At 46.5% G+C, this 26,701-nt stretch overlaps 3 non-coding genes across 3 annotated transcripts; all 3 read right to left on the bottom strand.

The window, feature by feature from the left end:
* Positions 1-22,589: 22,589 nt before the first annotated feature.
* Positions 22,590-22,752, bottom strand: LOC134997759 (U1 spliceosomal RNA). Its single transcript, XR_010200146.1, has one exon. It is a non-coding gene; the product is annotated as a U1 spliceosomal RNA (small nuclear RNA).
* Positions 22,753-22,904: 152 nt separating this feature from the next.
* On the bottom strand, positions 22,905-23,068 carry LOC134997756 (U1 spliceosomal RNA). Its single transcript, XR_010200144.1, has one exon. It is a non-coding gene; the product is annotated as a U1 spliceosomal RNA (small nuclear RNA).
* A 670-nt stretch (positions 23,069-23,738) lies between these two features.
* On the bottom strand, positions 23,739-23,901 carry LOC134997758 (U1 spliceosomal RNA). Its single transcript, XR_010200145.1, has one exon. It is a non-coding gene; the product is annotated as a U1 spliceosomal RNA (small nuclear RNA).
* Between the last annotated feature and the right edge of the window lie 2,800 nt (positions 23,902-26,701).

Here is a 26,701-nt window from a genome sequence, read left to right as displayed (position 1 = left end):
CAGCAATTCGCTGTACCCACATCCAGAGCCAGATTTAGACCATCAGTGTAGGTCCCCCCTCCCTCGATTGAATGCAGTTTCACACACACACACACACACACACACACACACACACACACACACACACACACACACTGCCCCCATAGCTGAACACATACATACTGCCCCCATAGCTGCACACACACACACTGCCTTACTGACATGGACACCTCTTACTGACAGATACCACTTACTGACATGTCACAGACGCATCTTACTGATACAAACACTGACACACATACACTTAATGACACAGACACCGCTTACTGACAGACACCCTTACTGACACAGACAAACACACCTTACTTACACACCACTTACTGGCATATGCATACTTAGAGCCACCCCTTAGTGATACAGATACAAGTTACTGATACAAACATTTACTGACACCCCTTACTGACACAAACACTTACTGAAACACACACTTATTGACACAGAGTCCACTTACTGACAGATATCCCCTACTGACACTATTTACTGACACATTATCATACATATCTACAGGCACACCTTACTGACAGAGAAAACTTACTAACACAGATACCCCTTACTGACACACACAACACACTTATTCACACAGATACGACTGACTGACTGACTGTCTGACATAGACACCACTTATTGGCTGATACCTCTTACTGACACACAAACCTACTGACATGCACACACTAACACACTTACTGACACAAAAACACACACTGACACACTTACTGACATACACACTTCATGGCATACATTCAGTAGCGGATCTTGCCACGGGCAAGCAGGACTTTTGCCCGGGGCGCCGCCTTCCTCTGGGAAGGGAAACTAGACGCGTACGCGTCTAGTTTCCCTTCGTGGAGAGGTCCTTTACTGTGCGGTGCGCGATGATGTCATCGCGCACCGCGCATCATTCCAGTCTGTACAGGGGGCGTAAATGCACGCCCCCTGTATGAAGCCACACACCCCCAATGCCGCCCGGGGCGCCAGAAGCCCCGGAACCGGCCCTGCATACATTCACACAGAAGATGACACTGTGTGGGATTGGCACTCGCCTTTTCAAAATCCAGATTTCTTTACTTGTTTGACCTTTGCCACTTTTTATCAGCTGCAGTCAGAGGTCTGTTCATTCTCTGCTTCAATCCGCTTGGTCTGTCTCTCCTCAGAGAGACGCTGGGAGGAGGTGTGGTCTGCTACTGCTGTACACTGTACAGTAGCTGCGTAACCCTTCGTGCTGCCACTCAGCGATGCAGAATGACTTCAGTGTGCAAGACAGCAGGGGGCGGTTGTGTCAGAGGCAGGACAGCTCTAGCTGGGGCAGTGGCAAACGCAGGATTTTTGTTGGGGGTTTCCGTACATGTATGTACTGTAGGATATAGATATATATATATATATATATATATATATATATATATATAGTTACATACATATACAGATGCAGCAGTGCCCGGCACTCTCAACAATATTTACAATGGCCCATAAGGATTTAATAGCAGACATAGTGGAGGCGGCACTCAACGGACATCATGAGGCAAACAAAAATCACTGTACCAACCACATGTACAGCACTAACGTTTCGGAACATTAAGCCTTCATCAGTGAACTCTGATGAAGGAATAAAGTTCTAATACGTTAGTATTTGCGTTATGAAGTCCATTGAGTGCCGCCCCCACTATATGATAGATAGATTTTACATTTTTTTCCCCCTGGTAAAAAAAAAAGGCAGGGGCAATCAGATTTTATTTAAAAAAAAAAAAACTATATACAAGGTCACGGTATACCAATGTGTCGAAGCTACGGGCTCCTGACTTTTTAAACCGGATTACAATTAAATAGAGAAGCACCTGAGTATCAGACCACTGCACACACACACACATACATTATCATACTTAAACACACGCAGCACACACAGCATACATACATACATACATACATACATACATACACAGAGTATACTTGCACACACAGTAAACATACATACAGGAAGTATACACACACACACACACACTATACATGCACACAGCATGATACATACACATAGTACACATGCACACAGCATACATACATACTTATATTACATGCACATAGCATATATACATACTTATATTACATGCACACAGCATATATATATATACATATATACACACACTGTGATGACACACACCATTAAGAGGAAGCATGCCACTCATTCAATCACATGCTACTCACCACACAAACTGCTGCAGTATATGGGACAGCATGCCACATGGCCTACTGGCCCTTTCTTCATCTGGCTGCTTGCATAGTCAGTGGAGAGAGAGACAGCAGCAGCCGCTGCCTGCTCTCACCCAGAGGGCTGTTTCAAAGAAGACTCAGTCAAGAGGAGTCAGGCACGTTCATGTACAGCCTGTGAGGAGCTGCTCGTTATCGCTGCAGCTCCCCCTACAGGCAGCCAGCCGCCTGACAGTGTAGGGAGCTGGAGCAGCCGTGTATTGTATACACGCAATGAAAAAAAAAAAAAAAACATCTTTCAGCAGCGCTGATGATCGTCGGTCAGGGGGGCCCCCTAAGATTAGAGGGCCTGGGGTACTGACCCCCTGTGACCCCCCCTTAATCCGGCTCTGTCCACAGCCCTATCCCAACACATACTTATCTTGCATATGAGATCTCTTGATCATGAAGATAGTTCTCACAGGGTGAGGTTCATCCATTACATTTTAAAGTAGGAAGGTACAAATTACATATTCGAATTACATATATGTGCTGGATTCAAATGTTTTCCCCCCTTCCTTTCTCAATTGTGCCCATCAGCAGCTATTCTTATGTTGCTGCCAATGGTTGTGACACATTTTTTTCTTCTGTGGGGTACACTGGACTCCACAAGGATTCACATTGGGGTGTAGAGTAGGATCTTGATCTGAGGCACCAACAAGCTCAAAGCTTTTGACTGTTCCCAAGATACTCAGCGCCCCCTCCTCTATAACCTCGCTTCCATGAACAGGGAGCTCAGTTTGTAGTTGGTGCCTTCAGTAGCAGGCCACTTAACAGGGGGCTGCCTCAGGCATCCTATTCTTAGCTATTAATTTTGACAAGAAAAGAAGAACTTTTTTAATAAGAATCTACAAGGGCTGCAGCAGGCTAGGTCTAATAGACATATTTACTGCAGCTCCATCACTCCCAGCGGCACAGTATACTCCAGTGCCCCGGTTGCTGGGTCACTGCAGCGGAGGCTCCGGTTTCTTCCTAAGGTCAGTCACACACACACCGCCCTCCGGGATCACGAGGCCGCTGATGAAAGGGTGGTAAGGGGCTTCTGTGCCCACTTTATACCGTGATCCAGCGTGGCTGTAGGGGGCGGGCCGTGTGCGCACTGGCGTGGACACTGATTACTGGGCAGCTGCTCCACTAGCCACCAGGGACAGTTAAGGAGCACAGCTCTGGGGGTTTTTCTCCTATATTAACCCCATTTTGTACTACCCGCAGTGCATTGTGATAGGTAATAGGGCCTGATTCAGGTTGGATTGCAATCGCAATAAGCAATCCAACTGCAAAAATTGCTAAGAGCATACGCATCCGCCTGCAGATAATGCGATCGATTCTGCCTGTCAATCGGTGCAGGGGGGGGAGGGGGGTCAACAACACTCCATTTCCAAGTCGGAGATGGAGCGGTGCGGGGGCAGGGTTTCAATATTGGGTCGGCAACGGAGAAACAAGAGGCGTGGTCAGAGCGGCTGCATGACATCACATGGGCCGGACTCCGCCAGTGGAGCCCCAGCGTCATGCAGTAGATTTTGTAGAGGCCGGGGAGGACTTCTGTTCCTGGGAGCTAGCTGTGTTGTGCATCTTTTTTCCTCTGCCCCTACCTCTGGCAAGAAAGGACGCACCTCGCACTTTCTTGTTTCTTTGTGACCGAAAGGACTGCATTTGATAATGCAGAGCTTTCTTATGCTGTGAGGGAACATAAGGTAAAAAATTTGATTTTCCAGCTGTAGCTGTGCGTGTTAATGCTTTGTCCATCCTAGGGGAGGATTCCCATCGTAACCTATCCGTTGATGGGAAAGGATACGCCATAAGAATCCTTTTGGAAATCTGCAGTCTTTTATCTGGAGATTCCCAAGCTTTTTCACATAACTCGTTCAGCTCGTGTGAGGGGGGAAAGGTTACCTCAGGCTTCTTTCCCTTGTACATATGTACCCTCTTGTCAGGGACAGGGGGTTCCTCTGTGATGTGCAAAACATCTTTTATTGCCATAATCCTATATCGAATGGATTTTGCCAATTTTGGCTGTAACTTTGCATCAACGTAATCGACACTGGAGTCAGAATCCGTGTCGGTATCTGTGTCAACAATCTGGGATAGTGGGCACTTATGAGACCCTGACAGTCCCTGCGACATAGGATCAGGCATGGGTTGAGACCCTGACTGTCCCAAAGCTTCAGCCTTGTCTAATCTTTTGTGCAATGAGTTTACACTAGCATTTAAAACATTCCACATATCCATCCAATGAGGTGTCGGTGGAGACACCACATTCATTTGCTCCCGCTCCTCTCTAATATAGCCTTCTTCCTCACACCACACACCACACACACAGGGAATGCTTTTTCTGAAGACAGTTTCCCCACAAGGCCCATTGGAGAGACAGAGAGAGAGAGTATGCCAGCACACACCCCAGCGCTATATAACCCAGGAATAACACAGTAACTTAATGTTTGTCCAGTAGCGCTGCTGTATGTCATTTGCGCCGAATTATGTGCCCCCCCTCTCTTTTCAACCCTCTTGTCTACCATGCTATAAGCAGGGGAGAGTCCGGGCAGCTTCCTCTCAGCGGTGCTGTGGAGAAAAAATGGCGCTGCTGAGTGCTGAGGGAGAAGCCCCGCCCCCTCGGCGGCGGGCTTCTGTCCCGCTTAAACTGTAAAATTGGCAGGGGCTCATACATATACAGTGCCCAGCTGTATATATGTTATATTTTTGCCAAAAAGAGGTTTATATTGCTGCCCAGGGCGCCCCCCCTGCGCCCTGCACCCTTACAGTGACCGGAGTATGTGAGGTGTATGGGAGCAATGGTGCACAGCTGCAGTGCTGTGCGTTACCTCAGTGAAGATCATGAACTCTTCTGCCGCCTCTGAAGTCTTCTTTTCTTCTCATACTCACCCGGCTTCTATCTTCTGAATCTGCGAGGGGGACGGCGGCGCGGCTCTGGGACGGACGGCGAGGGTGAGATCCTGCGTACCAATCCCTCTGGAGCTAATGGTGTCCAGTAGCCTAAGAAGCAGGACCTTGCAACTCAGAGAGTAGGGCTGCTTCTCACCCCTCGGTCCCTCGATGCAGGGAGTCTGTTGCCAGCAGTGCTCCCTGAAAATTAAAAACCTAACAAAATACTTTCTGTCAGAAAGCTCAGGAGAGCTCCTGAAAAGCACCCAGTCTCAACTGGGCACAGTATCAAACTGAGGTATGGAGGAGGGGCATAGAGGGAGGAGCCAGTGCACACCCAGAACTAAAGTCTTTCATAAAGTGCCCATGTCTCCTGCGGAGCCCGTCTATCCCCATGGTCCTTACGGAGTCCCCAGCATACTCTAGGACATTAGAGAAACTAGAATTTTAATACCTACCGGTAAATCCTTTTTTTCTTAGTCCGTAGAGGATGCTGGGCACCCGTCCCAGTGTGTACTGTGTCTGCTGTTATTAAATGGCCCTTAACTCCAGAACATCTATGTGGAGACAACTTTCCCGACTTGACCATCTTCCTTGGACGTTTTCCCCCTGTGTGACTGCTCCCCACCTCGAAAGGGTTGCATCCGTGGTCCCTAGGATCCAGTCCTGGATCCCGAACCATCGCCCCTCTAGGAGGTGAGAACTGTGCAGCCACCAATGGAGTGAGATTCTGGTCTTGGAAGACAGGATTATCCTCCGGTGCATGTGTAAGTGGGATCCGGACCACTTGTCCAACAGGTCCCACTGGAACACTCTGGCATGAAACCTGCCAAACTGAATGGCCTCGTAGGCCAAAACCATTTTCCCCAGCAACCGAATGCATTGATGGATTAACACTCTTGCTGGTTTCAGAATTTGTTTGACCAGACTCTGGATCTCCATAGCCTTTCCACTGGAGGAAAACCTCTTCTGTGTCCAGTATCACTCCCAAAAACAACAACCGCGTCATTGGGACCAACTGCGATTTTGGCAAGTTTAGGAGCCAACCATGTTGTTGAAGAACTGTCAGGGAGAGTGCAATGTTTTGCACCAACTGGTCCCTGGATCTCGCCTTTATCAGGAGAACATCCAAGTACGGGATAATTGTGACTCCTTGCTTGCGAAGGAGAACCATCATTTCCGCCATCACCCTGGTGAAAATCCTCGGAGCCGTGGACAGACCAAACGGCAATGTCTGAAATTGGTAATGACAATCCTGAATTGCAAACCTTAGCTAGCTTGATGCAGTGGCTAAATGGGAACATGTAAGTAGGCATCCTTTATGTCTACCAAAACCATGAAATCTCTTTCCTCCGGACTGGAGATCACTACCCTGAGAGATTCCATCTTGAAATTGAATTTCTTTAGGAAGAAATTGAGGGATTTCAGATTTTAGATTGGTCTGACTGAGCCGTCCGGCTTCGGGACCACGAAGAGGCTTGAATAAAAACCTTCTCCCTGCTGACTAAGGCCAATTTGAACAATCGGTGAGGGGGAACGTCTTGAAACCCCAGTTTGTACCCTTGGGACACTATTTGTAAAACCCACGAGTCCAGGTCCGAATGAATCCAGAACTGACTGAAGAGTTTTAGACGTGCCCCCACTGGTGTGGGCTCCTGCAAGAAAGCCCCAGCGTCATGCAGTGGATTTGGCAGAAGCAGAGGACAATCTCTGCTCCTGCGATCTTGAAGAGGCTACAGACCTCTTCCTTCTCCTTCCTCTACCTGCAAAGAAAGGGGAATCTTAACTTCTTGCATATCTATTGGGCCAAAATGACTGCGGTAGATAATGATGCGTCTTCATCCGTTGAGAGGGAACATAGGGCAAGAAGGTTGGCTTACCTGCGGGAGCTGCCGAGATCAAATTAACTAGGCCGTCGCCAAACAAGGCTTCACCTTCATAGGGAAGAGACTCCCTTTCTTCTTGGAGTCAGCATCAGCATTCCCTTGGTGAATCCACAATGCCCTCCTATCCGAGACTGCCATGAAATTGGCCCGTGAACTCAAGAGTCCTATATCCCTTGCAGTCGTAAGTATGCTGCAGTGTCAACAGGCCAACTAAACCCTCCCCCCTCCTTTTACCCCATCACTTTGTCCAGTCCCTGTTGTCCATACTGTATTGCCATTATTATGCATGTTGCTGTGCTGGCCCTTTTCTGAATGTCCCTGCCACCGCCACCGAAGAGCTGGATAGCCCAGTATGAAAACCACCTGCCGGCCTCACTGACGGTCCGAGTCAAAGGCTCCATTTTTTTTTTAAAGATCCCTCTGCCAAGTTAAGGGGGGCTTAAGGGGGCCCCAGAGATATCAGTGTACTGGGGCCCAAGATTTCTGTTGCTGGCCCTGACCCTCAGGGGCGTATCTACCCCTTGGCCAGGATGTCACTTGCCAGGAGCACCATCCAGGTTTCAGTTGTGGGATTAGAGTTCATACAGTAATTAAATGTTTTCATATTGAGAACTACATCTCCCAGCATATACAGTGTGCTGGGGATGCTAACAAGCTTTATTTAAAAGTTTAAAAAAAACATTGCTTTTATAATTGCAATGGTTAAAAAGGGAGAGCTATAAATCAATTTATCAGTGAATGATCGCAGTTTGAGCCGTTACATTTTACTGAACCACCTATCCCTCCACACTCACTACCTGTCCTCAGGATACATTTACCATCCCGGCAGTTGTTGGAATCCTGACACCACTTGGGAGACTGGTGCCGGCACACAGACAGCCAACATCCCGAAGGTGAGTATTGGAGGGAGGGTTAGGAGTCGGACCAGGGGAGGTGGTGTAAGGGAAGGCACTAGGAGGGGGGGGGGGGTAGCCCTAGCTGCCACCCCCTGAGGGTTAGCCCTATCCGCCACCCCCCCAGAGGGTTAGTATTAGGATTGGGGATCATGTGACCTCTGGAATCCCGAGCGCCGGATGCCATACCCAACCCCCTTTACTTTTTCAGGCATTTCTATCTCTCCTCTCTCTATGGTGTTCCAATTGCCCACTTTCCCTTGTGCTTTACTCTCTCTCTCTCTCTCTCTCCTTTGTTTAGAGCATCAGTTTCTGTAGTCCACTTATACCCTTATTTTTTCCAGTGTTTCACTAACTCTCTGATGTAATGAGGATGTATGGTCTAGAGGGATCAGTAATGCATTGTACTGTATAGAGGCGTCAGGGATGTAGCATAGGGAATAGAGGCGTCAGGGATGTAGCGTAGGGAATAGAGGCGTCAGGGATGTGGCGTAGGGAATAGAGGCGTCAGGGATGTGGCGTAGGGAATAGAGGCGTCATGGATGTGGCGTAGGGAATAGAGGCGTCAGGGATGTAGCGTAGGAAATAGAGGCGTCAGGGATGTGGCGTAGGGAATAGAGGCGTCAGGGATGTGGCGTAGGGAATAGAGGCGTCAGGGATGTGGCGTAGGGAATAGAGGCATCAGGGATGTGGCGTAGGGAATAGAGGTGTCAGGGATGTAGCGTAGGGAATATAGGCATCAGGGATGTACTAGCAGGTATATAGAGGTCAGTGTACTGTAAAGAGGGGTCAGTAATGCAGTGATGGTTATAGAAAGGTCAGTGATGTAGTGTAGGGTATAGAGGGGTCAGTTATGTAGTGTGGGGTAAAGAGGGGTCAGTAAAGATACTAAGCTGAAGTACTTAGAACACTTCTTGAATTAAGACACAACCTGCAAGAAAAAGTATGCAATATGGGTGAAAAGGCAAATGTCAGAGGTCTGATACAAGTGACCAGCTCCATACCTTGCACCACATAGCGTTATGTTAAACTGGGATATGTTCTTTTTTGGTGTGTGTGTGTGTGTGTGTGTGTGTGTGTGTGTGTGTGGGTGCCAAAGGCTGCCTGCCTTATTGCTCCTCCCCCATCCGGCTCCCAAGCACCTCTGCTGCCCAGTGATCCAGGAGCCTGCTGCTAGGAAGAAGTGGCCGAGCTTCAGCAAGCGAGTCTGGAAACTGGCGGAGGAAGTCATGATAACCAGATAATGGGGAGTGGAGAGCCAGTTCCAAGGTAATACTTTATACAGCTGGTTGAGATCCTGGTCGGTGGATATGGATTCCAAGAAAACCCTGGAGGTGCTTCCTATCAAGGGAGACACTCTCTTTGGAGAAGACCTCAATAAGATTGTAGCTGATCTGGCTACTGCTAAAACAACTTGCCTACCTAGTATGACTCCTACCACGCAGAAGGCTAAAAGTTCTTTTCCTTGGCCCTTTCATCCTCCAGGTAAAGCGTACCCATGGTCAGGCATACCCAAAGCAAGCTCATGCTTCCAGACCTGCCAAGCCCAGACTGAAGCAAGCCTGGGCTGCCCGTCAGCCTGCTTCCAAAACGGACAAGCCTGCCGCATGACGGGGCGGGCCTCCCTCTGGGGGATCCCAGGGTGGGGGGCCCGACTTCTAAGTTTGGCATAGAAAGGTATAATTCTAAGATAGAGAATTCTATTTGGAGCTCACCTTGTACTTTGTGAAGAAATAATCAGCATTGTGGCTGAGCAGATACATGTAGTGTGTGGCTGCAAACTGCATGGATCTGCTGCGTTGCAATGCTGATACTTTTTTTTTCAAAGTACCAATAGCTTCATATAATGTTCACAATTTTTATGCAGGATCAAATAGCTCAATGGGTAGGGTGTTTGATTAGAATTCAACAGGTTATAGGTTTGAATCCTTGGTATTGTAGTTTGAGATGTCGGCATCCTATCACCTGGGATATCATACTAAATAAATGGAGTTGATCAATTTTTTTTTTTTTTATTAAACTAGGGACAATTTCCAGATACTTTTATTTATAACTGAGATTGCCCCCTGGAACTTCACATCAGTTGACAACTATGCATGAGTGGGCAGTGCTTGCCCTGGATCTGCCCACCCATTTGTGTGCCATCATAAAAGAAAGCATAACTGACAGTTATCCTGGGCGTACACTACACAATTATCTGTCATGCTATGTATCCAGTCTGGATGGATGGAATAAAAATCTGGTAATGTATAGGAGCAAATGTCAATTAACCATTTGCTCCCAAACACTAGAAAAGTGGTCAAAAATGGTCATTACACAAATTGGTTAAACCCAAAATTTAACCAATTTGTTTAGGGGACCATTTTTGTCCATTTTCTAGTGTTTGAGAGTAAATCGTTGATGGTCATTTGCTCACATAGATAACCGGATTTCTATTCCAATCAGCCAGTGTTGGAGAGATGGTCTGCCAGATTACATAATGCATACCAGAGCCATAACTAGACTTTTTAGTGCCCTGTGACAGAGAATTATATGCCCCCCCCCCCCACTATTTTTGCAATATGGACAAAAGGCGCATGCCTCGTGGGGAAGGGGCATAACAAGATTGGTCTCAGAGAAAGCACATGAGATATGAAGATATATCTAGTATACTTGACACTCAATGGTTTGTGGTATTGCCGGGGGGCCCTCCTTAAATGCATATACAGTCACACATGGCTTGCTTGTGCAAATGGCATATCAGCAGTCAGCACTAACTGGTGACATGCCATTTGTACAAGTAAGCCATGTGTGACTAATATATAAACACACTTTATTAAATAACACCTCAAACTACCATACCCAGGATTCAAACCTATAACCTGTTGAATTCTAATCAAACACCCTACCCATTGAGCTACTTGATCCTGCATAAAAATTGTGAACATTATATGAAGCTATTGGTACTTTGCAAAAAAAAATTATTAGCATTGCAACTCAGCAGATCAATGCAGTGTGCAGCCACACACTCCATATATCTGCTCAGCCACAATGCTGATTATTTCTTCACAAAGTACAAGGTGAGCTCCAAATAGAATTCTCTAGCTTAGATTATACCTTTCTATGCAAGGGTAAATAGCTCAATTGTTTGACTGCAATGCCACAGGAAATGGTTTGGATCCAAGACAGTGTGACTGAATAATAAAGAAACCTTAAGATGAGTTCATGAATGTTGTATAAGTATTAGTGAGAGAAGGGGTCAGGAGCATGCTAGGCTGCAAAAAATAAGGTAGGCTGCAAGTGAAAGTAATGATCTCCTATATATTTTCCCAGATCTGTCACTCTGTGTGGCTAACTCTGGGGGAAGTCACAGCAATGGGCGGAGACGGCATCTGCAGGACGATACACCAGTGCCAGCAGCAGACCGTAACAAAGTGACAGATTAGGGAGAATATATAGGAGGTAGGGAGGTGGCCATGGTACATGGCTGACCAAGGGACACTAGCTCATGTACCCCTTTACCACTGAGGCTAGCCACCAAGGATGGACCTGTCACCAGTGCACATGCAATAACCTCTTCTGCTGCCCTCTTTGCAACTCAGATTGCCCAGTGCTCCCCTTCGCTAACAGTCCACAAAGTTTCCCCATCTCACGATCTGCCTCCTCACCGCCACTTTCATCTCTACAGCACACGCGCATATCATACAAGATCCCATCATGCGTACGTAGGTCTGAAATGCCAGAGGGAGGTTGGGGGGAGATTGGCATGCGCCAGCAACACCACACAGCTCACTGTGACCACAGTGGAGAGGCGCTGCAACAGGACAATACACCAACCTCGGAGCAAGGAACTGCGTCGGTCAGGAGGAGAACTATTTCAATAGCATAAAAAGGTTAGTGCGTCCCACCCTATGGACACCAGACTCATCAATTCACTGTTGCCAGAGTCTCATACAATGACTCTGAACCTCTAAGCACACTATTTGACTGTCCACACCCTGCTGTGCCTATTACCCATCTCCTCCACCACCCTCAACACTGACCCACACATCATTCACCCACAAAGATACAATAAAGGTAGTTTGGATAAATTAGCTAAATGAAATGGATTTAACCAATTTATCTAAATGACCATTTTTGGATGTTTTCCAGTGTTTGTGAGCAAATGGTCAATTGTCATTTGCTGCCACATATTAGCATAATTTTGTTTCAACTAGAAAAAAAAAAATGGACAGATAATCTAAGTGTGGATCCAGTTTAAAGGTCCGTATTCACGGCCCGATTTTGGGGAGAGATGTGTGCTGAGCGAACTGCTCAGCACACATCTCTCCCCCCGCTCAGCACAGCGTGATGTGTGCTGAGCGTACGGGGGGTGGGGGGGCGCTCATTTCACCCCCTGTGTAGGGCATTCTGTGTGTATCCAGCTTAACAGGTGTGAGCATCATACAACTACTGACTTGCGAGTAACTATACAGCAGCTCCATACCTTGTGACTTGAAGAAACACCAGTTAACCCCGGGAATGCTGCAGTCAAAGCAACAATTCCTCTTCTTACATTCCGCTGCACTTATTGTGGGGTAGCCGCAATCCCTTCTGCTGTACGGTTCCACATTACATTGTTTCTTGTCACTTCCTGTTGATGCAGTAAGGAAACATCCAGGAATTACAGCAGCTTAGTTTTTTTTTTTTTTTTTAACTGGTGCAATTTAGCTAGATCACAGGGCAATTTAGCTCCTTTGGTCCTTTTTTAGGACCAGTTAATCAGACAGTTGAGCAAACTGTAAAACAGCTAACAGGAAATTTCCACTTAAATGGTATTTTCTAATCTTATCTGACCATGACTAAGAATAAAGGATACACAAGATAAACTCTTATAGCTATGGACCTTATCCATGTTTAAGCTCCATCAAATCTGTAATCAATAGCACTACATGCTCCCACTCTACCACTGTACTGTATACTCTACCTGTGTTTTTAAGGTAAAAACACCATTTAACCCCAGTGACACTTGAATTAAAGCAGCAGCCTCTATAATAGCATTCTTTAGCATTAATCCCAGGAAATCTGCAATCTTCACGCTCTTTGATAGCCACGCTACATTGCTGTTTACTTGGATGGAGCAGAGAGCACAACATCAGGACATAGGAAATATTACAATGCATGATAAGAAAGGTGTGAGCTCTACAGCAAGGCTCTAACCCTTTGCCAGTGGCAAATACATAGGGCTTAACTCAGATCTGATCACAGCAGCAAATTTATTAGCTAAAACCATGTACACTGCAGGGGGGGGGTGTATAATATGTGCAGAGAGAGTTAGATTTTGGTGCGGTGTGTTCAAACTGAAATCTACATTGCAGTGTAAAAACAAAACAGCCAGTATTTACCCTGCACACAAACAATATAACCCACCTAAATCTCTCTGCAAATGTTATATCTGCCCCCCCCCCATCCCTGCAGTGCACATGGTTTTGCCCACTAGCTAACAAATTTGCTGCATCTGGGAATTACAGCATCTTAATATTTCTTTTTACAGAGGGTTCAGCAAATTAAATTATTTAGTGAAATACTGTAATCATAACAGTTACAGGGATATTGTAGGTAGATTTATTGTCAGTGGATAAATGTCAAAATTAAACCCTTAGGCATAGTTCCCAAATGCTGTCATTGCAATCCAGATTTTAAGGATATCATGCTTGAGCACGGGTGACTTAATTAGAACTTCGGTCAATGTGAATTAACCATTGGACTCAACCATGGTTATCCTTAAAACCCAGGGGTCTATTTAAGATCGATCTTAATCGATGTTGGGCTTCCAGGTTGAAAAAAAAACCACACATTTACTAACATTTTAAAATTTATATAAAAAATCATCTGTTCGTAAATGCAGTGCACATGGTTTTGCCCAACTGCTAACAAAAATCCTGCTGCGATCAACTCAGAATTACCCCCCATGGCCCTCATTCCGAGTTGTTCGCTCGCAAGCTGCTTTTAGCAGCATTGCACACGCTAAGCCGCCGCCTACTGGGAGTGAATCTTAGCATCTTAAAATTGCGAACGAAAGATTTTCACTATTGCGATAAGACATCTCTGTGCAGTTTCTGAGTAGCTCGAGACTTACTCTGCCAGTGCGATCAGTTCAGTGCTTGTCGTTCCTGGTTTGACGTCACAAACACACCCAGCGTTCGCCCAGACACTCCTCCGTTTCTCCAGCCATTACCGAGTTTTTCCCAGAAACGGTAGCATTTTTTCCCACACGCCCCTAAAACGGTCTGTTTCCGCCCAGAAACACCCACTTCCTGTCAATCACATTACGATCACCAGAACGATGAAAAAACCGTGAGTAATATTCCTAACTGCATAGCAAATTTACTTGGCGCAGTCGCAGTGCGAACATTGCGCATGCGCATTAAGCGGAAAATCGCTGCGATGCGAAGAAAATTACCGAGCGAACAACTCGGAATGACCACCTATGTGCACTGCAGGGAAGGCAGATTTAACATGTGCAGAGAGAGTTAGATTTGGGTGTGGTGTGTTCAATCTGCAATCTAATTTGCAGTGTAAAAATAAAGCAGTCAGTATTTACCCTGCACAGAAACAAAATAACTCACCCAAATCTAACTCTTTCTGCACATGTTATATCTGCCTCCCCTGCAGTACACATGGTTTTGCCCAACTGCTAACAAAATTCCTGCTGCGATCAACTTGGAATTACCCCCATCGAATTACCCCCATTTTCACACTGCTCGTGTATATAAGACATAGGGCCTAATTCAGTTTGGATCGTAATACGCGTTCCAACCGCAAAAACTATGAAGAGGATTGGGGCATATACGCAGGGTCCATCCTGTGCGTGTGCCTACATTTTCTCCGGGTGCCCCGCAGAAAATGCGAATGCCTCTGCCTGTCAATCAGTAGAGGGCGTACCTTCGCAGGTATATCGCGATCATGAGCCATGTCTCCCATTTTTGTCATTATAGGTGCTCTGTGAGCTGCTGGCCATGCCCCAGCCCCTCTGTCTCCCGTGAATAGACATTGAGGCTTATTCAGACCAGATCGCTTCAATTTATTTTCACCCAGCGGGCAATCAGGTCTGCACTGCACAATCGTATGCGCCACAATGCGTAAGTGCGACGGTCCGGAGATCACAAGAAGATTGACAAGAAGAGGGTGTTTGTGTGGGTTGCAACTGAATGTTTCTAGGGAGTGTCCGGAAAAACACTGGAGGGACCCGGCGTTTTGTGGGAGGATTTGTGACGTCACCTCAATGGCTGAGTAAGTGCTGAGCTGTGCAGCTCTTGTGCACATGTGATCACACACCTGCACAGCAAATTTTCCCTTCCGCTGTAGGCGGCAACTACCTGATTACAGGGATGCAAAAAACACACCCTAGCGATCAGGTCTGAATTACCCACAATGTGCATATTTGCAGAGCAACAAGCTACAGGGAGCCTTCCACCCCCCCCCCCCTTCCCCATGACTATGGGACACTGCGGCCCCCACAGGGGGGGGGGGGTTGTTTGGGTTAGCTGGACATTCCCAAAAAAAGTGACTGTCCTGCAAAAATTGGTATAGTTGGGAGGTATGTTCAAATACATTTATTGTTTTGCATGCGGGGTAAATACTGGCTTCTTTAACATTTAGCCACAAATGCTGCACAGCTGAATTACAGTATTACACTGCAATTAACAGTTATGCTAGGACATTCCCCCTCCCAAATCTACCTCTCTCTGCATGTTACATCTGTCCCACAGTGGCGTGCGGTGAGGTCAGTGGCTAGTGAGGCACTACAGCCATAATTTCCGCCGAATCCTGCCGATGACCCTTAGCCAATGCCCGCTACTGCCTCTGAGCCGATACCCGCTGCCACCGTCAATGGCTTACAAACTCTCCCACAATCAACTGACCCAGCCCTCCACCACTAATTTCTATCTCAGTCCGATGCCGCCAATGCCCGCTGCCTGCCTGCTCATTGTTCTTGTTATATATTATACATTTTTAAAGAAAAAAAAATGAGTGTTTGGGACTGGGAAGGGTGAGGGAGGAGGACATGAATGCACTTTTGTTGTCCAGGGCTTCCATTAACTTAAAGGAGAAGGGTCTGAATGGGTTAAAAAAAATGCGTGAGGTCCCCCCTCCTTAGTATAACCAGCCTCGGGCTCTTTGAGCTGGTCCTGGTTATTTAAATACTGGGGGGAAAACTGGACAGGGGTTCCCCGTATTTAGACAACCAGCACCGGGCTCTTAGAACGGTCCAGGTTCCAAAAATACGTGGGACAAAAGATGTAGGGGTCCCCCATATTTTTAAAACCAGCACCGGGCTCCACTAGCCAGAGAGATAATGCCACAGACGGGGGACACTTTTATGTAGGTCCCTGTGGCCCTGGCATTACCCCTCCAACTAGTCACCCCTGGCCGGGGTTCCCTGGAGGAGTGAGGACCCCTTAAATCAAGAGGTTCCTCCCCTCGAGGCACCCAAGGGCCAGAGGTGAAGCCCGAGGCTGTCCCCAGCACCCCTGGGTGGTGGGTGCCGGGCTGATAGCCATGTGTGTAAAAAAAGAATATTGTTTTTGTTGTTGTGGAACTACAAGGCCCAGCAAGCCTCCCCCGCTTGCTGGTACTTGGAGAACCTCAAGTACCAGCAGGCGGGGAAATAACGGGCTTGCTGGTACCTGTAGTTCTACAACAACAAAAAATACCCAAATAAAAACACAAACACACACACCGTGACAGTAAAATTATTGAGACAGGCTGTAGCATGTGGGTGCATGTAACCCTATAAAAGTGATGGATTGGGTGACTATTACAATACCCACTGTTGCTGTCTGAAAAATTATGGATTTATAGATTGCTCTGCCGAGACATGTTTTTTTCTAAAATGCACCACAGGTATGGATGGATAGTATACTTGACGACACAGAGGTAGGTAGAGCAGTGGCCTACTGTACCGTACTGCTATATATTATATTATTTATTATTATTATTATCCTTTATTTATATGGCGCCACAAGGGTTCCGCAGTGCCCAATTACAGAGTACATAAACAAATAATCAAACAGGAAAACAGCAATTTACAGTTGACGACAATATAGGACAAGTACAGGGTAAATAAACATAGCTACATCAGCAGATGACACTGGAATAAGTATCAGGTGGCAGAAGACTGCTGGATTTGGTGCAGCTGAAGATTATTAAAGTAAGAAAAGAGTAAGCACATGAGGGAAGAGGGCCCTGCTCGTGAGAGCTTACATTCTAAAAGGGAGGGGTAGACAGACAGGGGTGAGACAGATGGGGTACATAGAGAGCGTGGAACAGAGGTTTAGGATGAGATTTGGCTGGGTTTGGTGAAGAAGTGGGTCTTGAGAGCCCGTTTGAAGTTTTGTAGAGAGGTGGAGAGTCTGAGGGGGAGAGATAGGGAATTCCAGAGAAGTGGTGCAGCACGTGAAAAATCTTGGAGGTAGGAGTGGGAGGAAGTAATCCGTAGGCAGGAGTCGGTGTGCATTAGCAGAGCGAAGAGGGCGGGTGGGAGTGTAAAGCGAGATAAGATCAGAGATGTAGATGGGAGAGGAGTGGGTGAGGGCTTTGTAAGCAAGTGTGAGAAGCTTGAAATGGATTCTGAAAGGGAAGGGGAGCCAGTGAAGAACTAGTAAGAGAGGAGAGGTGGACGTAGTGCGTTTGGTGAGGAAAATGAGCCGGGAAGCAGCATTGAGGATAGATTGGAGTGGAGAGAGGTATTTGTCAGGAATGCCAGTCAGGAAGAGATTACAGCAGTCCAGTCTGGAGATGACCAGTGAGTGGATAAGAGTCTTAGTAGCATCCTGGGTCAGAAAGGGTCTGATCCTGGAAATATTTTTTAGATGAAAACGGCAGGTTTGTGAGAGGTGCTGAATGTGTGGTTTGAAGGAGAGGGAGGAGTCAAGGATTACTCCAAGACAGCGCACTTGGGGGGTAGAGGAGATAGTAGTGCCATCAATAGATAATGAGATTGTAGGAGGTGAGGTTATGCGGGAGGGAGGTAGGATGATCAGCTCGGTCTTAGACATGTTAAGTTTAAGAAAGCGCTGGGACATCCAGGAAGAGATAGCAGAGAGACAGTTGGAGATACGAGTGAGGAGAGTAGGGGAGAGGTCTGGAGAGGAAAGATAGATTTGAGTGTCATCAGCATAGAGATGATATTGGAAACCAAAAGAACTAATGAGCTTACCTAGTGAGGACGTATAGAGAGAGAAGAGAAGAGGACCAAGGACAGAACCTTGGGGTACCCCTACAGTTAGTTGAAGTGAGGGGGAGGTGGAGTCATGAGAGGAGACAGAGAATGAACGGTCAGAAAGGTAGGACGACAACCAAGAGAGGGCTGTGTTACGCAGACCAATGGAGTGAAGGATTTGCAGTAGGAGAAGATGGTCCACAGTGTCAAAAGCAGCAGAGAGATCAAGTAGAATAAGTAGAGAGTAGTGTCCCTTAGATTTAGCAGCATGGAGGTCATTGCATACTTTTGTAAGGGCAGTTTCAGTGGAGTGGAGAGGACGGAAGCCAGACTGGAATGGGTCAAGCAGTGAGTGTGAGGAAAGAAAGGAAGTAAGGCGGTTGTAGACAATACGCTCAAGGAGTTTGGAGGCAAAAGGGAGGAGAGAGATGGGTCGGTAGTTGGAGAGAGTGTTTGGATCAAGGGTAGGTTTTTTAAGAATAGGAGAGATGAGAGCGTGCTTGAAGGCAGAGGGGACAGTGCCTGATGAGAGGGAGAGATTGAGAAGGTGGGAAAGATGGGAAAAAGCAGAAGAAGAGAGGTGGCAAAGGAGGCGGGAGGGGATTGGGTCAAGTGGGGAGGTGGTGAGGGGACAGGAACGAATGAGGGCCATGACTTCCTCTCCAGATGCATGGGAGAAAGATGACAGAGTTGGTGCGAGGGATGGGGAGGGTTGGTAAGGGTTGGGAGAAGGCTGGTTACTGATAGTCTGGTGTGATGTGATGTCCTGACGTATGGAGTCAATTTTGGATGTGAAGTAAGTGGCAAAGTCAAGAGCAGAGAGTGAGGAAGGGAGACGAGGTGGAGGTGGGCAGAGGAGTGAGTTGAGAGTGGCAAAGAGGCGCCGGGGGTTGGAAGACTGGGAGGAGATGAGGTTCTTGAAGTATGACTGTTTAGCAAGAGAAAGGGCAGCACTGAAGGATGAGAGCATAAGTTTGAAATGGAGGAAGTCTGCCTTAGAGCGTGATTTCCTCCAGTGTCGCTCAGCCGTACGTGAGCATTTTTGCAGATATCTGGTGCATTTGGTGTGCCAGGGTTGAGGTGTTAATTTGTGAGGGTGAATAGTGGTTGGTGGAGCAACAGAGTCAAGAGCAGAAGTAAGGGAAGCATTGTATGTGGAAGTGGCTTGTTCAGGGCATGAGAGAGAGAGAATAGGAGAGAGAAGTGAGTCAAACAGGGAGGAAAGGAATGTGGTGTCAATAGCTTCAATGTTACGCTTAGTGATGGTAGCCTTAGGAGGTAGAGATGGGGAAGTCGAGAGAGATAGGTTGAAGGAGAGCAGGTGGTGGTCAGAGAGGGGAAATGGGGAGTTGGAAAAATCAGAAATATCACAGCGGTGAGTGAAGACCAGATCCAGTGAGCTCCCATTCACATGGGAGGGTGAGGAGGTCCACTGGGAGAGACCAAGTGAAGAGGTGAGCTTAAGGAGTTTAGAGGCAGGGGATTGTGTGGGGATGTCAATAGGGATGTTGAAATCGCCTAGGATAATGGTGGGAATGTCAGAAGAGAGGAAGTGAGGAAGCCAGGAAGCAAAGTTGTCGATTAATTTGGAAGCAGTGCTAGGGGGGCGGTAAATGACAGCTACTCTAAGATAAACTGGTTGGAAGAGGCATATGGCGTGGACCTCAAATGTAAAGAATATAAGGGATGGTTCTGGTGGTATGAGTTGGTAGGAGTAACTAGAAGGTAAAAGGACCCCAACACCACCCCCATGGCGACCCCCAGGTCGGGGGGTGTGTGTGTGAATGTAAGGCCCCCAGCAGAGAGAGCAGCAGCAGAAGTAGTGTCAGAGGGCGTAATCCAAGTTTCAGTAATGGCTAGTAGGTGTAGGGAGTTGGAAATTAAAAGGTCATGAGTGGGGACCAGTTTGTTATAAACAGATCTGGCATTCCAGAGGGCACAGGATAGGGGGTATGAGTTTGTGGGAGAGATGTGAATTAGATTTTCAGGGTTGCTGTAGCGATGAGGTGGGATTAACTTTGAGGGCAGGGATGATGAGAGAGTAGTGATGGTACAGGTGCCTGAGCTAGGAGGGGAAACTGCAGGAGGTGGGCAGGGAGGGAGGTCAGTGTGATGTGGATGGGGGTGTGGGGAGGTGACAGGGAAGGGAGAGAGGGAGCAGGGCTGAGTTGTGGGGTAGCAGGACCATGGGGCAGAGGTGAATGAAAGTGGGGTAACAGGAAAGGTGGGGGAAGGAAACAGAGGGATGGATGGGAGACAGAGGAGGGGAGAGAGGAGGAGGTGGAGGAGACTAGGGGGGAAGGCTAAAGATACATTATTAGGTAGACACTTAGTGATGTGGGGAGTATAAGAAAACCTTGACATAGTGTTAAGTAGGTAAATAGGTTGAGGGAAAGTGGAAGTAGGAGAGGAGACTGTAAGGCAATCCGAGCAGAAGAATTGCAGAAATGCAGGTGAGAAAAGCAGTGTAGGCTCAAGGGGTGTAGATTTAGTATGAAATGAGTCAAAAGCGTAGATAAAGTGGGTGCAGAAAAGTATTTGGAGTGTAAGAAATGAAAGGATTGTGAGAGGTTTAAGAAGCAATGGTAATTATGTTAGATGTTTTAAGTGTTTGCAGGTAAAATTGCATTGGTGCAGCTGTGCTTAAAAAACAAAATTACAATAATACAGATACAGGCATTTGTAGGTGAAATGGATGGTTTATGAAATGTCCAAGTAAGGTAGTTCTGTGCTATGTAATCAGATGCAACAATCAGGAGGTGAGTGATCTGAGGAGTAAGTGACTCACATTTGTTATTAGTTCTTCAGTTTTCTTTGTTTTGTTAGATTGGTGTGCTTCTGTTTTCCTTCTTTTTCACTTCGATTGAACGCTGATTGAACACTGCTGTTATGTGTCAATTTTATCACGGTTTGATAAAAATGCACGCTTAGATCAATAAATGCACAGCCAAATGGCTTTGCACAGCCTACACCATTGGACTTAAGTAGAAGACTATTACAAGTGAAACCAATAATTGAAATCTGTAACCACACCCCACCCCCTCAAATGCCAGGCAATAAATTACCTTAAAAACAACAACCAGGCATTCCACAAAGACTAAACTGGGTCTATATCATTCAAAACTTTAAAAAAGTACTTCAAAATCACATACTATGCAATAATGTTTCAATTTGCATTACCCAGCAGAATTAGCTTTGCATATATAGATATAGTGCAGCAGAATATATTGGTGGTTGTAGTCAATTGTAATTACCTGTAGGTGACAAGAAGAGAAGAAACGTCAATTCACAATCGATATCAGCTGAAGATAAATTAATGCTGATTGAACACTGCTGTTATGTGTCAATTTTATCACGCTTTGATAAAAATGCATGCTTAGATCAATAAATGCACAGCCAAACGGCTTTGCACAGCCTACACCATTGGACTTAAGTAGAAGACTATTACAAGTGAAACCAATAATTGAAATCTGTAACCACACCCCACCCCCTCAAATGCCAGGCAATAAATTACCTTAAAAACAACAACCAGGCATTCCACAAAGATTAAACTGGGTCTATATCATTCAAAACTTTAAAAAAGTACTTCAAAATCACATACTATGCAATAATGTTTCAATTTGCATTACCCAGCAGAATTAGCTTTGCATATATAGATATAGTGCAGCAGAATATATTGGTGGTTGTAGTCAATTGTAATTACCTGTAGGTGACAAGAAGAGAAGAAACGTCAATTCACAATCAATATCAGCTGAAGATAAATTAACGCTGATTGAACGCTGCTGTTATGTGTCAATTTTATCACTCTTTGATAAAAATGCACGCTTAGATCAATAAATGCACAGCCAAACGGCTTTGCACAGCCTACACCATTGGACTTAAGTAGAAGACTATTACAAGTGAAACCAATAATTGAAATCTGTAACCACACCCCACCCCCTCAAATGCCAGGCAATAAATTACCTTAAAAACAACAACCAGGCATTCCACAAAGATTAAACTGGGTCTATATCATTCAAAACTTTAAAAAAGTACTTCAAAATCACATACTATGCAATAATGTTTCAATTTGCATTACCCAGCAGAATTAGCTTTGCATATATAGATATAGTGCAGCTGAATATATTGGTGGTTGTAGTCAATTGTAATTACTCAGCATAATTAGCTTTGCATATATAGATATAGTGCAGCAGAATATATTGGTGGTTGTAGTCAATTGTAATTACCCAGCAGAATTAGCTTTGCAAATATAGATATAGTGCAGCAGAATATATTGGTGGTTTTAGTCAGTTGTAATTACCCAGCAGAATTAGCTTTGCATATATATAGTGCAGCAGAATATATTGGTGGTTGTAGTCAAATTAAGCAGACGGGAGAAGTCAGGATAGTGCGCAAGGGCATAGAAGGGAGCGGCTCAAGAAAAGAGAAGTGGAAACAGACAGCAAACTAGGCTGGAGAGAGACCTGAGACAAAGAGATCTGAATTATACGAGAGCCGACCAGGGGAAAAACAAATTATGCAGTCAAGTTTCCCACATTTGGAAAAATCACAGGAGCAGCACACCCAGAGTGCAATGAGTGAGCCTTGCCCTGGGAGAAGCACCTTCATGATCATAGTATATCACCTGGCAGGTAAGTAGGAGTTGGGCTAGAGCTGGGGAGGGTCGCTGCTCGGGCACCCCCCTGTCAAGTGAAGGAGATCCAACTGAGGCAGCACAAGGAATCTCTCGAAAGAAGAACAAGGCTAGAGGAAGATCTGAGACAAATAAATCTGACTTTTACCAGAGCTGACCAGAGGAAAGAACAAACACAGTCCCCCACTACCACAAATAATGCAGTCGAGTTTCCCACATTTGGGGAAATCATACGGGTCAGCATACCCAGAATACAATGAATGAACCTCACCCTGGGAGAACAATCTTCATGACCATGGTATCTCCTATGCAAAATAAGTATGATTTGGGATAGGGCTGGGGAGGGCCGCTGCTCAGGCACATCTCTGTCAAGTAAAGGAGATTCAACTGAGGCAGCACAAGGGAACTCTCATCTGGGGACAACAACTGCAGGGAGAACACATATTTTCAGATGAACATGGGAGGGCAGAAGGCTACCTAATACTGAAGCACCCCCAAACAACAAACCAAATGCAACAACTAGTGCAAGCATTCCTGGGGGAAGGCCTGCAGCAGATGGATTTGCATATGGTGATGTCATCCAAGCAGTGGGTCAAAGTTGGCTTCAACCCTCGTCTGCATATGAAAAGAGAAAAGGGGCGTGCAGGGCATGGCAGCATTTTTCGGCGCTTGGATGACCCCTAGTTCGCATTAAACACCTCCACCCTCCTTCGGTGTGGGGCTCATGTTGGCTATGCCCCAGCCCCGAAGCATTCAAGCTGATTTCTTGCAGCAGCTGGGCACTGTAACAGCTCCAGAGCTGCTCTGTAAGGCAAATAAAAGGGTGTGGGACCTGCAGCACTACCTGTAGTTCGCATTGTGCGTTGGAAGGCACAAAGTAAGCAGACGGGAGAAGTCAGGATAGTGCGCAAGGGCATAGAAGGGAGCAGCTCAAGAAAAGAGAAGTGGAAACAGACAGCAAACTAGGCTGGAGAGAGACCTGAGACAAAGAGATCTGAATTATACGAGAGCCGACCAGGGGAAACACAAATTATGCAGTCAAGTTTCCCACATTTGGGGAAATCGCAGGAGCAGCACACCCAGAGTGCAATGGGTGAGCCTTGCCCTGGGAGAAGCACCTTCATGATCATAGTATCTCACCTGGCAGGTTAGTAGGAGTTGGGCTAGAGCTGGGGAGGGTCGCTGCTCGGGCACCCCCCTGTCAAGTGAAGGAGATCCAACTGAGGCAGCACAAGGGAACTCTCGAAATAAGAACAAGGCTAGAGGAAGATCTGAGACAAAGAAATCTGACTTTTACCAGAGCTGACATCACATCACACCAGACTATCAGTAACCAGCCTTCTCCCATCCCTTACCAACCCTCCCCATCCCTCGCACCAACTCTGTCATCTTTCTCCCATGCATCTGGAGAGGAAGTCATGGCCCTCATTCGTTCCTGTCCCCTCACCACCTCCCCACTTGACCCTATCCCCTCCCGCCTCCTCTGCCACATCTCTTCTTCTGCTTGTTCCCATCTTTCTCACCTTCTCAATCTCTCCCTCTCATCAGGCACTGTCCCCTCTGCCTTCAACCACGCTCTCATCTCTCCTATTCTTAAAAAACCTACCCTTGATCCAAACACTCTCTCCAACTACCGACCCATCTCTCTTCTCCCTTTTGCCTCCAAACTCCTTGAGCGTATTGTCTACAACCGCCTTACTTCCTTTCTTTCCTCACACTCACTGCTTGACCCATTCCAGTCTGGCTTCCGTCCTCTCCACTCCACTGAAACTGCCCTTACAAAAGTATGCAATGACCTCCATGCTGCTAAATCTAAGGGACACTACTCTCTACTTATTCTACTTGATCTCTCTGCTGCTTTTGACACTGTGGACCATCCTCTCCTACTGCAAATCCTTCACTCCATTGGTCTGCGTAACACTGCCCTCTCTTGGTTGTCGTCCTACCTTTCTGACCGTTCATTCTCTGTCTCCTCTCATGACTCCACCTCCCCCTCACTTCCACTAACTGTAGGGGTACCCCAAGGTTCTGTCCTTGGTCCTCTTCTCTCTCTATACGTCCTCACTAGGTAAGCTCATTAGTTCTTTTGGTTTCCAATATCATCTCTATGCTGATGACACTCAAATCTATCTTTCCTCTCCAGACCTCTCCCCTACTCTCCTCACTCGTATCTCCAACTGTCTCTCTGCTATCTCTTCCTGGAAGTCCCAGCGCTTTCTTAAACTTAACATGTCTAAGATCGAGCTGATCATCTTCCCTCCCTCCCGCATAACCTCACCTCCTACAATCTCATTATCTATTGATGGCACTACTATCTCCTCTACCCCCCAAGTGCGCTGTCTTGGAGTAATCCTTGACTCCTCCCTCTCCTTCAAACCACACATTCAGCACCTCTTACAAACCTGCCGTTTTCATCTAAAAAATATTTCCAGGATCAGACCCTTTCTGACCCAGGATGCTACTAAGACTCTTATCCACTCACTGGTCATCTCCAGACTGGACTACTGTAATCTCCTCCTGACTGGCATTCCTGACAAATACCTCTCTCCACTCCAATATATCGTCAATGCTGCTGCCCGGCTCATTTTCCTCACCAAATGCACTACGTCCACCTCTCCTCTCTTACTAGTCCTTCCCTGGCTCCCCTTCCCTTTCAGAATCCATTTCAAGCTTCTCACACTTGCTTACAAAGCCCCTAACCACTCCTCTCCCATCTACATCTCTGATCTTATCTCGCTTTACACTCCCACCCGTCCTCTTCGCTCTGCTAATGCACGCCGACTCTCCTGCCTACGGATTACTTCCTCCCACTCCTACCTCCAAGATTTTTCACGTGCTGCACCACTTCTCTGGAATTCCCTACCTCTCCCCCTCAGACTCTCCACCTCTCTACAAAACTTCAAATGGGCTCTCAAGACCCACTTCTTCACCAAACCCAGCCAAATCTCATCCTAAACCTCTGTTCCACGCTCTCTATGTACCCCATCTGTCTCACCCCTGTCTGTCTACCCCTCCCCTTTAGAATGTAAGCTCTCACGAGCAGGGCCCTCTTCCCTCATGTGCTTACTCTTTTCTTACTTTAATAATCTTCAGCTGCACCAAATCCAGCAGTCTTCTGCCACCTGATACTTATTCCAGTGTCATCTGCTGATGTAGCTATGTTTATTTACCCTGTACTTGTCCTATATTGTCATCAACTGTAAGTTGCTGTTTTCCTGTTTGATTATTTGTTTATGTACTCTGTAATTGGGTGCTGCGGAACCCTTGTGGCGCCATATAAATAAAGGATAATAATAATAATAATAAATAATATAATATATAGCAGTACGGTACAGTAGGCCACTGCTCTACCTACCTCTGTGTCATCAAGTATACTATCCATCCATACCTGTGGTGCATTTTAGAAAAAAAACATATCTCGGCAGAGCAATCTATAAATCCATCATTTTTCAGACAGCAACAGTGGGTATTGTAATAGTCACCCAATCCATCACTTTTATAGGGTTACATGCATCCACATGCTACAGCCTGTCTCAATAATTTTACTGTCACGGTGTGTGTGTTTGTGTTTTTATTTGGGTATTTTTTTGTTGTTGTAGAACTACAGGTACCAGCGAGCCCGTTATTTCCCCGCCTGCTGGTACTTGATTTTCTCCAAGTACCAGCAAGTGGGGGAGGCTTGCTGGGCCTTGTACTTCCACAACAAAAAAACAATATTCTTTTTTTACACTTATGGCTATCAGCCCGGCACCCACCACCCAGGGGTGCTGGGGACAGCCTCGGGCTTCACCCCTGGCCCTTGGGTGCCTCGAGGGGAGGAACCTCTTGATTTAAGGGGTCCCCACTCCTCCAGGGAACCCCGGCCAGGGGTGACTAGTTGGAGGGGTAATGCCAGGGCCGCAGGGACCTACATAAAAGTGTCCCCCGGCTGTGGCATTATCTCTCTGGCTAGTGG

Source organism: Pseudophryne corroboree, unplaced genomic scaffold, assembly GCF_028390025.1.
Source record: "Pseudophryne corroboree isolate aPseCor3 unplaced genomic scaffold, aPseCor3.hap2 scaffold_1463, whole genome shotgun sequence".
NCBI classification, from domain to species: Eukaryota; Metazoa; Chordata; class Amphibia; order Anura; family Myobatrachidae; genus Pseudophryne; species Pseudophryne corroboree.
Note: the sequence above shows the minus strand (reverse complement) of the source record. Positions and strands in the feature narration are given on the sequence as shown.